Source organism: Paramisgurnus dabryanus, chromosome 9 (genome assembly GCF_030506205.2).
Source record: "Paramisgurnus dabryanus chromosome 9, PD_genome_1.1, whole genome shotgun sequence".
Lineage (NCBI taxonomy): Eukaryota > Metazoa > Chordata > Actinopteri > Cypriniformes > Cobitidae > Paramisgurnus > Paramisgurnus dabryanus.
The window spans coordinates 41,513,504-41,526,006 of record NC_133345.1 but is presented as its reverse complement, the minus strand read 5'-3'; the positions used below and the strand labels follow the sequence as shown (position 1 = coordinate 41,526,006).

The following is a 12,503-nucleotide window of genomic DNA, read 5'->3' as shown; positions in this document are numbered from 1 at the left end:
AACTCTCGCGTTAGATCGTGTGTCTCTGTCGCTCTGCATCTCTCCTATGAACTGAGACCCGATCCGAAAGCAAAAAAGGGGCGGAGCTTACAATTAAACACTCTGATTGGTTTACTCATTTCAGATTTATAATTCAGATTGAACTATTCACATGTATTTCCTCATTTATAAAATAAATGTAGATGTATGAATAATCTCTATTATATTTAAGCACACTTTTAAAATAATAATATTTAATTATAGGGTTACATTTAAGTAAAACTAAATTAGACAAAGTGCATTTTTAAAAAGTGTAATTAAGTATGTTAAGAAATATTGTGATGAAAGTGTACTTACTATAAGTTAAGCTTAATTAGACAGTATTAAAAAGTGCATTTTTAAAAGTGCACTTAAGTGTGTTTATACATATTATGTTGAAAGTGTACTTTCTTTAAGTTAAGCTTAATTAGACATTAATACAAAGTGCATTTTTAAAAGTGCACTTAAGTGTGTTAGTGAAATATTATGATGAAAGTGTACTTACTATAAGTTCAAATTAATTAGATATTATAACAAAGTGCATTTTTAAAAGTGCACTTAAGTGTGTTTATAAATATTATGATGAAAGTGTACTTTCTTTAAGTTAAGCTTAATTAGACATTATTTAAAAGTGCATTTTTAAAAGTGCACTTAAGTGTGTTTATAAATATTATGATGAAAGTGTACTTAATATAAGTTAAAATTAAATACATATTCTTACAAAGTGCAGTTGTAAAAAGTGCACTTAAGTGTGTTAATAAATAGTGTCATTAAAGTGTATTCCATTTAAGTACGCTTAAGTGGTCTTTAATTTATATTATATTATATTATCAGCAAGTGCACTTCTCAAAAAGTATACTTTTATTATTTTAAGCACACAAAAAGTATGCTTTCAATACACTTAAGTACGCTAATTTTTCACAAGGGATACCCCCTGTAAAGCCGTTTTGAGATAGGCTACAGATGTTCTAGCATCATATGTAGTATTTTATTACAGAAGTCCGAAGGAACAACATGCAAAAATAAACAGGACTTTTACCTTTGTGGGGATCACAAGTCGAATCAGTCTGTTTCAGATGTGTGAATCATCCAATGATTTTTTGTCCACAAATGCGTATAATCCTTGAAATATATAGTCTATTAGTATATCAGATTTCGCATGAACTTCTGGTAATACAATATAATATAAAATTTGAGGACTATTTACATCGTAACATGTAAGGTATATCAGATTACAGTCCGGTATTTGCGTTCCGTTAAACACATGAACCCGCCTTCAAATTTTGTATTTAAAATAGGGTCTCTGTGTAACTTATGAGTTTGACTTCATGCTGCGCTGCAAGACGTCAAAGTACCGCGAGAGCGAGTCGAAATTAAACTACTCCGTAAGATTTCTTGAAGAGCTCTCGCAGTACTTTGAAGTCATCCGACTGCGGCGCCCCATAAAGTCAGTGACGCGGCTGACGTACCATGCGGCTGACTGTTATTTGTTCCGCCCCAGCTTCTTTTATCTTTCTTTTGTTTTGTGCGCCCGAGCTTCATTCACAGTCTGGGGAGACACACGCTACAAGTTTGAAAAAAATAAATAAAACTAAGCAAACATGTCTGAGGAACAGGGCAGCGCGTCACTACAAGTCACGTGACTTCACACTCGAGTCGAAAGAGAAGACAATGCTGAATAAAGTCGTAATTCTTGCTATTTTTGGACCAAACTGTATTGTCGATGCTTCACCACAGTCTCACTGACCCACTGATGTCACATGGACTACTTTGATGATGTTTTTATTACCTTTCTGGACATGGAAACCGTACATAGATTTTCAATGGAGGAAACAGAAAGCTCTCGGACTAAATCTAAAGTTAAAACATCTTAAACTGTGTTCCGAAGATGAACGGAGGTCTTCCGAGTTTAGAACGACATACGGGTGAGTCATTAATGACATTATTTTCAGTTTTGGGCGAACTATCCTTATTCAGTAGTCACGCTGTTCCCTGTGGGGGCGGAGGCAAAAACACAAGCTTATACAGTATGTAAATATACACACAGACAATGACGCCCCCCGCTGCACGCTTGAATCTCTGGAAAAACAAGCCTATTTCAACCGCAAAATGTACCCTTTTAAATATACATAAACTGCTATCTCAAACATGGAGAGGCTTCTTCGTGATCTCAACTAACAGATTCTGCAATAAAACGAAAATCACAAATTTAAAAAAAAAAAACTTTGATTCTCATTTTCTCGAAACTTGTGCTGCCGACTTGTGCCCCTGGTTTCCGTGACGGGTCACATTTGTGCATTTGTGCACTTTTATTCAACGCGACTTACAGTACATTACAAGGTATACTTTTTATCAGTATGTTTGTTCCCTGTGAATTGAACCTTTGTGCTACCAACTGAGGTGCACTAGTACCTTGTAGCAAAGTTGATTACCAGGGCCAGACAGAATCTGCTGACTTTTTTGCTTTTCTGTAGAAATATTTTGGAAAAATCGCTTAGGTTACTCACGTAACCCCGGTTCCCTGAAATAACGGGAACGAAGCATTGCGTCAGTTTGCTGACGCTATGGGGGGAAACTCCTGTTTACTCCGTGATTGAAGCCTATTGGTTAACGTCTGTAGAAAATACAGACCAATGACGTTTGAGCCCGCGCGGGGGCGTGGCACACGTCCCTATATAAGCCGGTGAAATACGTCAAGAGCTCATTATTATTCGACTGAAGCGCGCAGCCGAATAACACTCGCTGCGTAGACGTTTGTAGCACGGCCAGCGACGCAATGCTTCGTTCCCGTTATTTCAGGGAACCGGGGTTACGTGAGTAACCTAAGCGTTCCCTTTCAATACGGTTCACTTCGCATTGCGTCAGTTTGCTGACGCTATGGGGGAACGTAATCCCATCCCGCCGTGCATACACAACGGACTGAGGTGCCCTTACCGGAGAGACACTGCATGTGGCCCTAACCCAGCATATACATAGCTCTAGCGAGCGCAAGTGTAAGCACCATATATGAGACAGTAATACGCATACAGTGAAGTTTCTAAACGCACCATGATGCATAAACAATAGAGCACGAGACGGCGAGTTCCCTGAGCGCGCCGCGAGCTGTGCATGATTTATTAATAGGTAGCCATGACGGTGAGCTAGCAACGCACCGTGAAGGCATACAGAAACGCAATCGCGTGAATCATTAAGCCGATAAGACCTGTGCTTGTAAGGCAGGGACATCCAGGCTATAAAATCTGACAAACGTAGACGGCGAGGACCAGCCGGCCGCGTTACAAATGTCAACGATAGAAATCCCCGTAGACCAAGCCCAAGATGAAGCCATACCCCTCGTGGAGTGAGCTTTTAAACCAACTGGACAATGTTCATTCAGGGAGGCGTAAGCCAAAGCAATGGCTTCGACGATCCATTTAGATAGCCTCTGTTTAGTGAGCGGCATACCTAAGGAATGTTGTGCGAAGCTTACGAACAGCTGATCTGACTTGCGGTATGAGGCAGAACGGTCCGTGTATATTCTTAACGCTCTGACGGGGCAGAGCGTGTTCGGGGTTTGTTCGCCGTCCGCCGTCGGAAGGGCGAGAAGTGAAACCACCTGAACTCTAAATGGCGTGGTCAAAACTTTAGGAATGTATCCCGCTCTCGGTCTAAGGATCACTTTGCTATCGTTAGGACCGAATTCCAGACACGACGGGTCAATTGAAAACGCGTGTAAATCGCCTACTCGTTTAACCGATGCCAACGCCAGGAGGAGAGCGGTTTTAAACGAGAGAGCGCGCAGGTCAGCCTGCTCGAGGGGCTCGAAAGGGGGACCGCGCAGCGCTTTCAGGACCGTGGACAGATCCCAAGACGGGACCGTGTTAGGTCGCGGTGGGTGTAGTCTGCGAGCGCCTCTGAGGAATTTAATGATTAGATCATGTTTTCCCACGGTGCGACCGGCGATAAGGGCGTGATTCGCCGTTATCGCCGCCACATACACTTTAAGCGTCGAGGGCGCGCGACCGCTGTCCAGCATTTCCTGCAGAAAGGAGAGAATATGCTCCACTTCACAGGTGTTAGGGTTTAAGTCTTTCGTCGTGCACCAATCAGAAAAAATAGACCACTTTTGAGCGTAAAGGCGCCTGGTAGATGGGGCCCTAGCTTCAGTTAGAGTATTTAACACTCGTCCTGAAAGGCGTGATGGTTGCCGTTCAGAGACCAAACGTGTAGATTCCATAGCTCCGGCTGTGGATGCCATATCGTCCCTCTCGCCTGAGATAGGAGGTCTTTCCTCAGCGGTACTGGCCATGGTGCTGATGTTTTCAGCTGCCATAGGTCGGGGAGCCACGGTTGATTGTGCCAAAACGGAGCGACCAGAATTATCGCGCATTTCGTCTCTCTTATCCTCTGAAGGACCTGTGGTAACAGAGCCACCGGAGGAAAAGCATACAGAAGACACGCCGGCCATGCTTGCGACAGGGCATCGTGATGTCTCGAGAAGAAGATCGGGCAATGCGCGTTCTCGTCTGATGCAAACAGATCGATCTCCGCCCGGCCGAAGACGGTCCATATTCTCTCGACCGTCTGAGGATGCAGTCTCCATTCTCCCGGCGGCGGACCATTGCGCGAGAGAATGTCTGCACCCGTATTGGCTACACCCGGTACGTGAGTCGCTTTTAACGAACGTACGTTCGCGTGAGCCCATAATAAAAGCCGTTTCGCCAGCCTGGATAGGGAGCGAGATCTCAGCCCTCCTTGGTGGTTTATGAACGAAACCACCGTCATACTGTCCGACCGCACTAGAACGTGTTGATGTTGGAGTTTCGGTCGAAAGTGTCGTAGCGCTAAGATAACCGCCCACATCTCGAGGTGGTTGATATGTAGCTGAGACAACTGGTTGTTCCACGCACCGAAGGCGAGCTCGCCGTCGCAGTGAGCGCCCCAACCCGTCGCAGACGCATCCGTAGTCACCACTTTCCTCCTGCTCACGGAGCCGAGCTCCGTGCCCGAGAGGAAAAGGTGAGGGGATGTCCATATCGAAAGCGCTTTCACGCAGCTGTACGTGATTTTGATTAATAAGCGGCCCGACAACCAAGCACAAGGCGGAACTTTCGCTTTCAACCAAAACTGAAGCGGCCTCATGAACAGCATTCCCAACGGTATTAGTGGGGATGCTGCTGCCATCAGACCCAGCATTTTCTGGAATCGTTTGAGAGGGAGATGTGAACCCGCTTTGAACGATGCCGCCTCGCGTCTGACCGTGAGCGCGCGTTCCTGTGTAAGCCATGCCCGCATCTTTAATGAGTCGAGCGTCGTGCCTAAGAACGTGATTCGCTGCGTGGGGGTGAGCAAACTCTTCTGGAGGTTGATTTTGAACCCTAAATTCTCCAAATGCTGGAGTACAACGGTCTTGTGCGCAGTAATTTCCCTCTCTGACTGTGCCAGAATAAGCCAATCGTCGAGGTAATTCAATATGCGGATGCCGCTCTGTCTGAGAGGGGCGAGAGCCGCATCCGCACATTTGGTAAATGTGCGTGGTGCCAGAGATAATCCGAAGGGCAGAACTTTGTACTGGTATGCTGTCCCGTCGAGCGCGAATCTTAGGAACGGCCTGTGACGTGGCGCTATCGGAATGTGAAAGTAAGCGTCTTTCAGATCCACTGATATGAACCAATCGCCCGGTCGAATTAACGCCATGATTCGTCTGGCTGTAAGCATTTTGAACGGCTGTTTGGCAAGAGCGCGATTCAAAACGCGTAGATCCAATATCGGTCTGAGGCCGCCGTCTTTCTTTGGAACGAGAAAATAACGACTGTAAAAGCCTGATTCGCTTTGATCCGCCGGGACCGTCTCTATCGCGTCTTTTAGTAATAAAGAACGCACCTCTTCCCTGAGGATCTGTATACGATCGTCTGGGACAGTGGTGTAGAGAACGCCGCGAAACCGGGGTGGTCTCCGGGCGAATTGAAGTGAATAACCGTGTTGGATTACGTTTAGAATCCAGCCCGGCATACCGGGGGTGGATTGCCAAACGTGAAATTTGACGGCGAGCGTCGATATGCTTATGGACGTTAAGCCGTGTGTGTGTGTTTGTGTGTACAGAGGAGGAAATTTGCTCTTTTTGTGAAAAGGTAAAAATTTGTGTTTCGCTGTTACAGCGAGGGTGTGTCCAGCGCCCGAGGGGACTGAAACACGCAGAACTTTCGAGGGCGGGCCGGCCGAAGCGGGACCAGAGCCTCTTTTCCTCCTCAGACTCTCTTCAGGGAGGCGGTGCCGGCGTCGGGTCCAGCGTAATCCTAGGACGGGGACCGCGGCGTCGAGGCGGGCCAGCCGGTCGTGCAGGACGCTGGCGCTTGACCTCCGGTTCAGCTCTCGGCTGGGGCTGAGCTGGTGTTGGCTTAGGGCGTTGAGCTGGCGGCGGTTTTGGGCGGCCGGTCTCAGACGCTGAGGCAGATCGTTTCGGTAGAAAATGCCGCATAGCCTGCGACGATTTCTGTGCCTCAGTGAAGCGCTGGGTGAACCCCTCCACAGCGGAGCCGAAGAGCCCCGACGGTGACACGGGCGAGTCAAGAAGGGCAACCCGGTCCGTGTCCTTGATTTCCGTCAAGTTCAGCCACAGATGTCTCTCCAGAACAACCAGGCTGGCCATGGCTCTTCCTACAGCCTGAGTGGCGACTTTAGTGGCGCGAAGGGCCAGATCAGTCGCGCTGCGCAGGTTTTGAAAGGTCGACGGGTCCGGACCTGTCTCGTCCATGTCACGGAGGAGTTTTGCCTGGTATACCTGCAGTACCGCCATCGTATGGAGAGCGGATGCAGCGTGTCCGTCGGCGGCGTAGGATTTCGACGCCAGGGTCGATGTCAGGCGACAGGGCTTCGACGGATGGTTCAACTTAGCCCTCCATCCGCCGGCTGAAGACGGGCAGAGATGGGCGGCGACAGTTTCCTCGAGCGGCGGCATCTTAGAGTAGCCGTGTTCGTCGGCGCCGTCCACTACGGAGAGGACGTGGGAGACGGCGCTCTGAGCTCGGGTGGAGTGGGGAGCACGCCAGGATTTGGTGAGCTCCTGGTGAACCTCAGGGAAAAACGGCGCCTGCCGTTGGCGGGATGATTGACGGCGCCCGGGCTGCAGAAACCACTCGTCCAACCGGCTGAGTTGAGGCTCTGACGGCGGCGACCACTTGATATTGAGCTCCGCCGTAGCTTGCGTCAAGATGCGGATGAGCTCAGAGTCGTGAGGACGCGACTCGGTAGGTTCATCAGCGGCGGCTGCGTGGGCGTCGTCATCCGAAGCCGCCCAATCCTCCAACTCCTCAGAGGATGACATCATCTCCAAGTTGTCACCGGACCCAAAGGAAACCATGCCGCTAGCACTCGGCAGGGGGCGTAAGTCCTCACGGGCGAAGGTGACAGGATGACGGCGGGGAGACAGAGCACGCGGGGGATGAGCCGGCGTGGACTCGGTCTCAGGGCGTCTTCCAGCTTCACGGCTCCGCTGCTGTTTAGGCGGGAGAGCACGGGAAGCCTTCCGTTTAAAGATCTCGAGGCGGGAGCGCAGCACCGCGATAGGAAGGAGCTCGCAGTGGGCGCAGCCCGCCTCGGTGAGTACGGCCTCGGCGTGGGCAGGACCCAGACAGATGACGCACTCTTTGTGGAAATCCTCCACGGGCAAAGGGGCTCGGCAGGAGCCGCAATGCCGAAGCGACATTATCTCAACGCGCTTCTGCTCTTTTAGATACTCTTTGTAGGCTCACCGGAAAGCGGCAGGGGAACACGCTGGTGTGTTGTAGTCCGCTGCAGTGCTTGGATCGACGGCGAGTAAGGGCTTCTTCTTCGGAGCAGCGAGAAGGTTCGCGCTGAAGGAGAAAAGTAATGAGCTCTTGACGTATTTCACCGGCTTATATAGGGACGTGTGCCACGCCCCCGCGCGGGCTCAAACGTCATTGGTCTGTATTTTCTACAGACGTTAACCAATAGGCTTCAATCACGGAGTAAACAGGAGTTTCCCCCCATAGCGTCAGCAAACTGACGCAATGCGAAGTGAACCGTATTGAAAGGGAACTGTGAAATTCTGCGGTATGATTTTAAATGTTAAATTTAAGCTGTTAATATTATAAAATTGCATCTAAGATAATTTTAAAAGCTTATGTAGTAGTAGGCCCAAAAGGGAAAACATTTTACAATGTAGCTGACTACGCCACCCTGTAGAACAGGGAAATAATATAATATAAATCAATTTTATTAAAAAAAAGCTCACAGGAACACTGCTTCACAAGAAGGGGTCTTGAGACATGGATACCAAAAAATACAAAACTTTATTATATTAAAACAGGAATCTTAAAATCAATTATGTACGATGGCATCAGGCTAGAAAATCTAAGAGTTACTATGAAGGAGACCGAGGCATGCCTATGGTAGTCCAAATTAATTAAGGAGCACACAGCCCCGGTATCACTGCAACCTTAAACACCCGGTGCTCCACTCTCACCACACTACACACACAGGCATCAATGGTGAACACACTGCACTCCGGAAGTCCCACCACCGTACTCGAGGCCTACTAATGGACAGCCGGCAGCCTCGGCTCCTGTAACAAAGGAATAATGAACCAAACAAAAAAAGATTTAGTATGAGAAACCTAAATAAAATAAACAAAGAAAAGATTTTCCAAAGAAAACTACTAAACCACAAAATAACCCAGCTACAGAAATGAGGTCTTAGCAGAATGAAGAAGTGTACCTCCAAACTCACAGCTATTATCAAATGCTAGACCACATACAAAATAAGTAACTGGGGCAAGTACATAAAGAAAACAAATGAAATTCAATACACCAACCAAATAAACAAAATAAGACAAATACTTACAAATAAACAAATACCAAACTACATAAATACCACAAAATAATTCAAAATAAATAAGTATTAAACAAAGGAACCACAAAAGCTACCTGCATTAAGATCAAAAGTCCAGCCAACTGGGGAAATGCACCTCAAGATCAGATTAATGGTGCAGGACAATTTACAACCAAGGCAGGTAGAAAACATAAGAAATACAAATAAATGAATAAACAGATTTAACCAAAAAAGGCCCAATTATACATTTATGTGACGGGCTTTAACCGACGCCTTAGCGTCCACTCTGTCCCCAACGTCACACAACGTTGATGCAAAAAGCTTTAAAATTGCATCGTAGAACAATCACAGACAAAGCAGCAGCATCATCATAAATAGTTGCCAGCTAATCATAGTCCCAAATCCAAATATTCCTCCTACAGGGAATTAATTAAAATTATTTCCAGCCTCATTAGAAATGTTCAAGTGCAATAAAACTACACGTACCTTCAACGTCACTGCGAGAGCGCACACACGTACCTTCAACGTCACTGCGAGAGCGCACACACCGAATCGCAGCAGCCAGCACAAGTTCACACAGGAGAACATGCAGGAGCAGCCACGAATAGTAATTATTCACGAGCCATCCCAGAGCTATGAATCGAATGTTTAGACACTTATTTCACGTCACACATTCAATAAGCGATAGGCTACACAACACATACTTGCAAACAAACACGTACCTTAGAATGTCTTCACTGATCGCGTGCACGCAAGAGCGGCGGCCGGCACGAGATTACGCCGAGGAAGGTTAGATACAGGAACAGTCACAAATGATAATCAACACGAATGATCCAAGAGCTATAAATGAAGTGTTTAGAGTGATGTTTACCTCAAGTCATTAAGGGATAAGCGCTGAGCTACACAACACATACCTGCAAACAAACAGGGCAAATGCGGAAGCGGGAGGAGCGAAACGGAAGGGGCGATCCCTGGCAATGACGCACGGAAAGGCTTCAACACACCAGCGGCATCTTACAAACCTGCTTATATCAGGGTATGTGATATCTAATTAGACCACTTGTACAGCTGTAGCAAATAATAAAAAATAAAAAAAAGCCTAATAGAAAGGACATCCCACTACACTTACAATGAAAATGAATACACCCAATGAGTCCTCTGAATTGAACTGGATGAACATGAACCAGATAATTAGCATGTTAATATAGAATTATAGTTTGTATACAAAATGACATATATTGTTTATAGTGTTGTATATTATAGCAGAATAAAAAAGCTTGTGTAAATACATTCTAATTATGAATTAAGCACATATAAAGATAATTTCATAATTTTACAACGCAATGTAAACTAACATAACAAGAGCATTTGTCATTTGAAATGATCATGTGCTCACTGTCGCGTGTCATGGGTGACAGAGTGAAGTAAGATCTGCTTAACTCAGCTGTAAGTTTTATTTCATTTCAAATATCAAATGGTTCGTGCTCTCTATCATTTAAAACGGTCAAAGCAAACAGCACGCGTAAGGTTAATGTACTTGTCAATGGCGACTCACAAAAACGCGGGATAGCTTTGTATGTGTGCTTTTTGTCAATGACGGTTACTGGTCACAAACATGCTCAAGCGCGGAGTATGTATTCTTGTCAATGACGGGCATTAAATCCGCAAAATTCTGCTGAGTTTTCTGTGGAAATCTGTGGGCGCGGATTCCGTTTGGGCCTGCTGATTACTAAAACAAAAATGCACAAAACATCCTCAGCTGATAAAGCTGATTAACGAACAGATCTTGCTAGTTAAGATAAGTTTAAATAAGTTGTAGAGAAACCAGCACACCATGACCTACACCACAACATACAAAGATCTCAGATGCAAAAGCCACTAAACGTCACCTCAGTCAAAAATTTATGTTAACCGAATGCTCTTGCCACAAAATATACGTTAATCAAAAACCTTTGCTTACCTCTGCTTAATCACCTTCTCATGCCATTTAGAAATACTGGTTTGTTGGCAGAATCTGTTAAATCGATTTCTGCAAAGTCCTCTAAGTGCCAAAAAGATAAATTGGATGAACGACGGATTGCCTTCAAACTTTATACCTTGTGAGTACTTGGACCTGAATAATACGACCCATATAGTCTGACCCGTAAGAGATAGTCTGACTGTATGACTTAGTATAACTTTATAGCTCATAATGTTGTGATATGAATGAAATGTTGTTAACATAGTAGGTGTCGATGTACATTCGCTATCTCAGACTTAGTACAATCATAATGTTAGTGTCATTGTAGCGAAATACCTAGCAGTTCAGGTCAGGTTGCAAAAGGACTTGGTTGCTCTGATTGGTTGTAGGTCTATCCAATTGAGTGCAGAGGCATTTTTGTCCTGGTTCGGTTAAAACCATAATCACAGCCCAACGGAGCGGTATCAGACTCAAATTCTGACTAGAATTGAGTGTGACAACGTCGGGCTACATTTGTACATTCTGACTTTCATTATTTGCAATGTTAGTAATTACCAACAATACAACATTTAGAGGGTTTTGCATCTGAATTTCTCATCTGTTACTGACCAGAAGTTTATTTTTGTGGGACAACAAGAATGTCTTACAACAAAAGCCTGACTGAACGTCTTACAGCCTGGGCTTTGTTTTTCAAACCTATCATTTGGGTAACGTTAGCTCTAGAAACATGGATTAAATAAGCAATTTTAAACATTATCTCACACAATGCATTGCACCACTCACTCAGGCATCTTTATGACATTTGAGCCTTTTATGGGGCGTGTCATTTCACGTCCAAAAACCTCTATGTTAATCCCTAACATCACACGATCTGAAATATTGGCCTGTAATCATAGTGTGGACAAAGTGCACTACTGCATTGTTCAGCTCCGCGGTGCACTTTGGGTAATTTTTGGTTCCCTTTCGTCCTCTCTCAGAAAGCTTTTACTCTGAGAGATCTGTGAAGATGAAGCACTCATATGGGCAGAGGAGAATATCTGGGGTGCTACTGGGCGTGTGTCCTATCTGTAAATCTTTCATTTGAGACCGAAGCTTCAAAGGTCCCACTGTGAGGAATGTGTACGTTGGAGAGCGACTGGCCGTGTCTGGGTGGCCCTGTGTGTGAAGAGGAGGGAAGATAGCAGGAGTCCCTTTCTAGGATTGAATGATACACTAAACAGCCTCTTAAAGTGAGAGGAAGAAGACAGAGATATAGTTTAAGCTCTCACACTCTGTGGGTTTGTTATTGTAGAGATTGGGTTGTTTGTATGGGTACTATTGTTGATTTTACAACACATGCACAGAGGTTCAGTGGGTGCCTCACAGCAAGAAGATCCCCAGTTCGAGGACTAACTGGTTCAGGACGCCTTTCTGTGTTCCTCTCACAATCTAAGGTGAACTGGAGATTTGTAAATGTAACCTTAAAACCTTATAGTTAGGTAGCTAGCAAGCTAACATTAGCTTGCTACAGTATACAGGTAACTACAGCTTCTCTTATTGTTGGATTTCTCTTCAGGATGTCACTGTATGTCATGGTAGACCAGTCTAAACGTTCAAACATTATCACTTCAGATCAATTGAAAATGTCAGAGAAGGGGACTTTTTACTTCCAGAACCTTACTTTTAAAGGGCTATAGGATAGATTTTCTATAAAATA

At 45.4% G+C, this 12,503-nt stretch overlaps 1 long non-coding RNA gene across 2 annotated transcripts; it reads right to left on the bottom strand.

Annotated features, from left to right (window-relative positions):
* Positions 1–8,290: 8,290 nt before the first annotated feature.
* Positions 8,291–9,965, bottom strand: LOC135773287 (uncharacterized). 2 transcript variants are annotated; one of them, XR_010543499.1, is made up of 3 exons: positions 9,570–9,965; positions 8,943–9,480; positions 8,291–8,581 (listed from the first exon to the last, which is right to left on the bottom strand). It is a non-coding gene; the product is annotated as an uncharacterized lncRNA (long non-coding RNA). The 2 variants fall into 2 exon arrangements; XR_010543498.1 differs by having other exon boundaries at positions 8,943–9,965.
* Between the last annotated feature and the right edge of the window lie 2,538 nt (positions 9,966–12,503).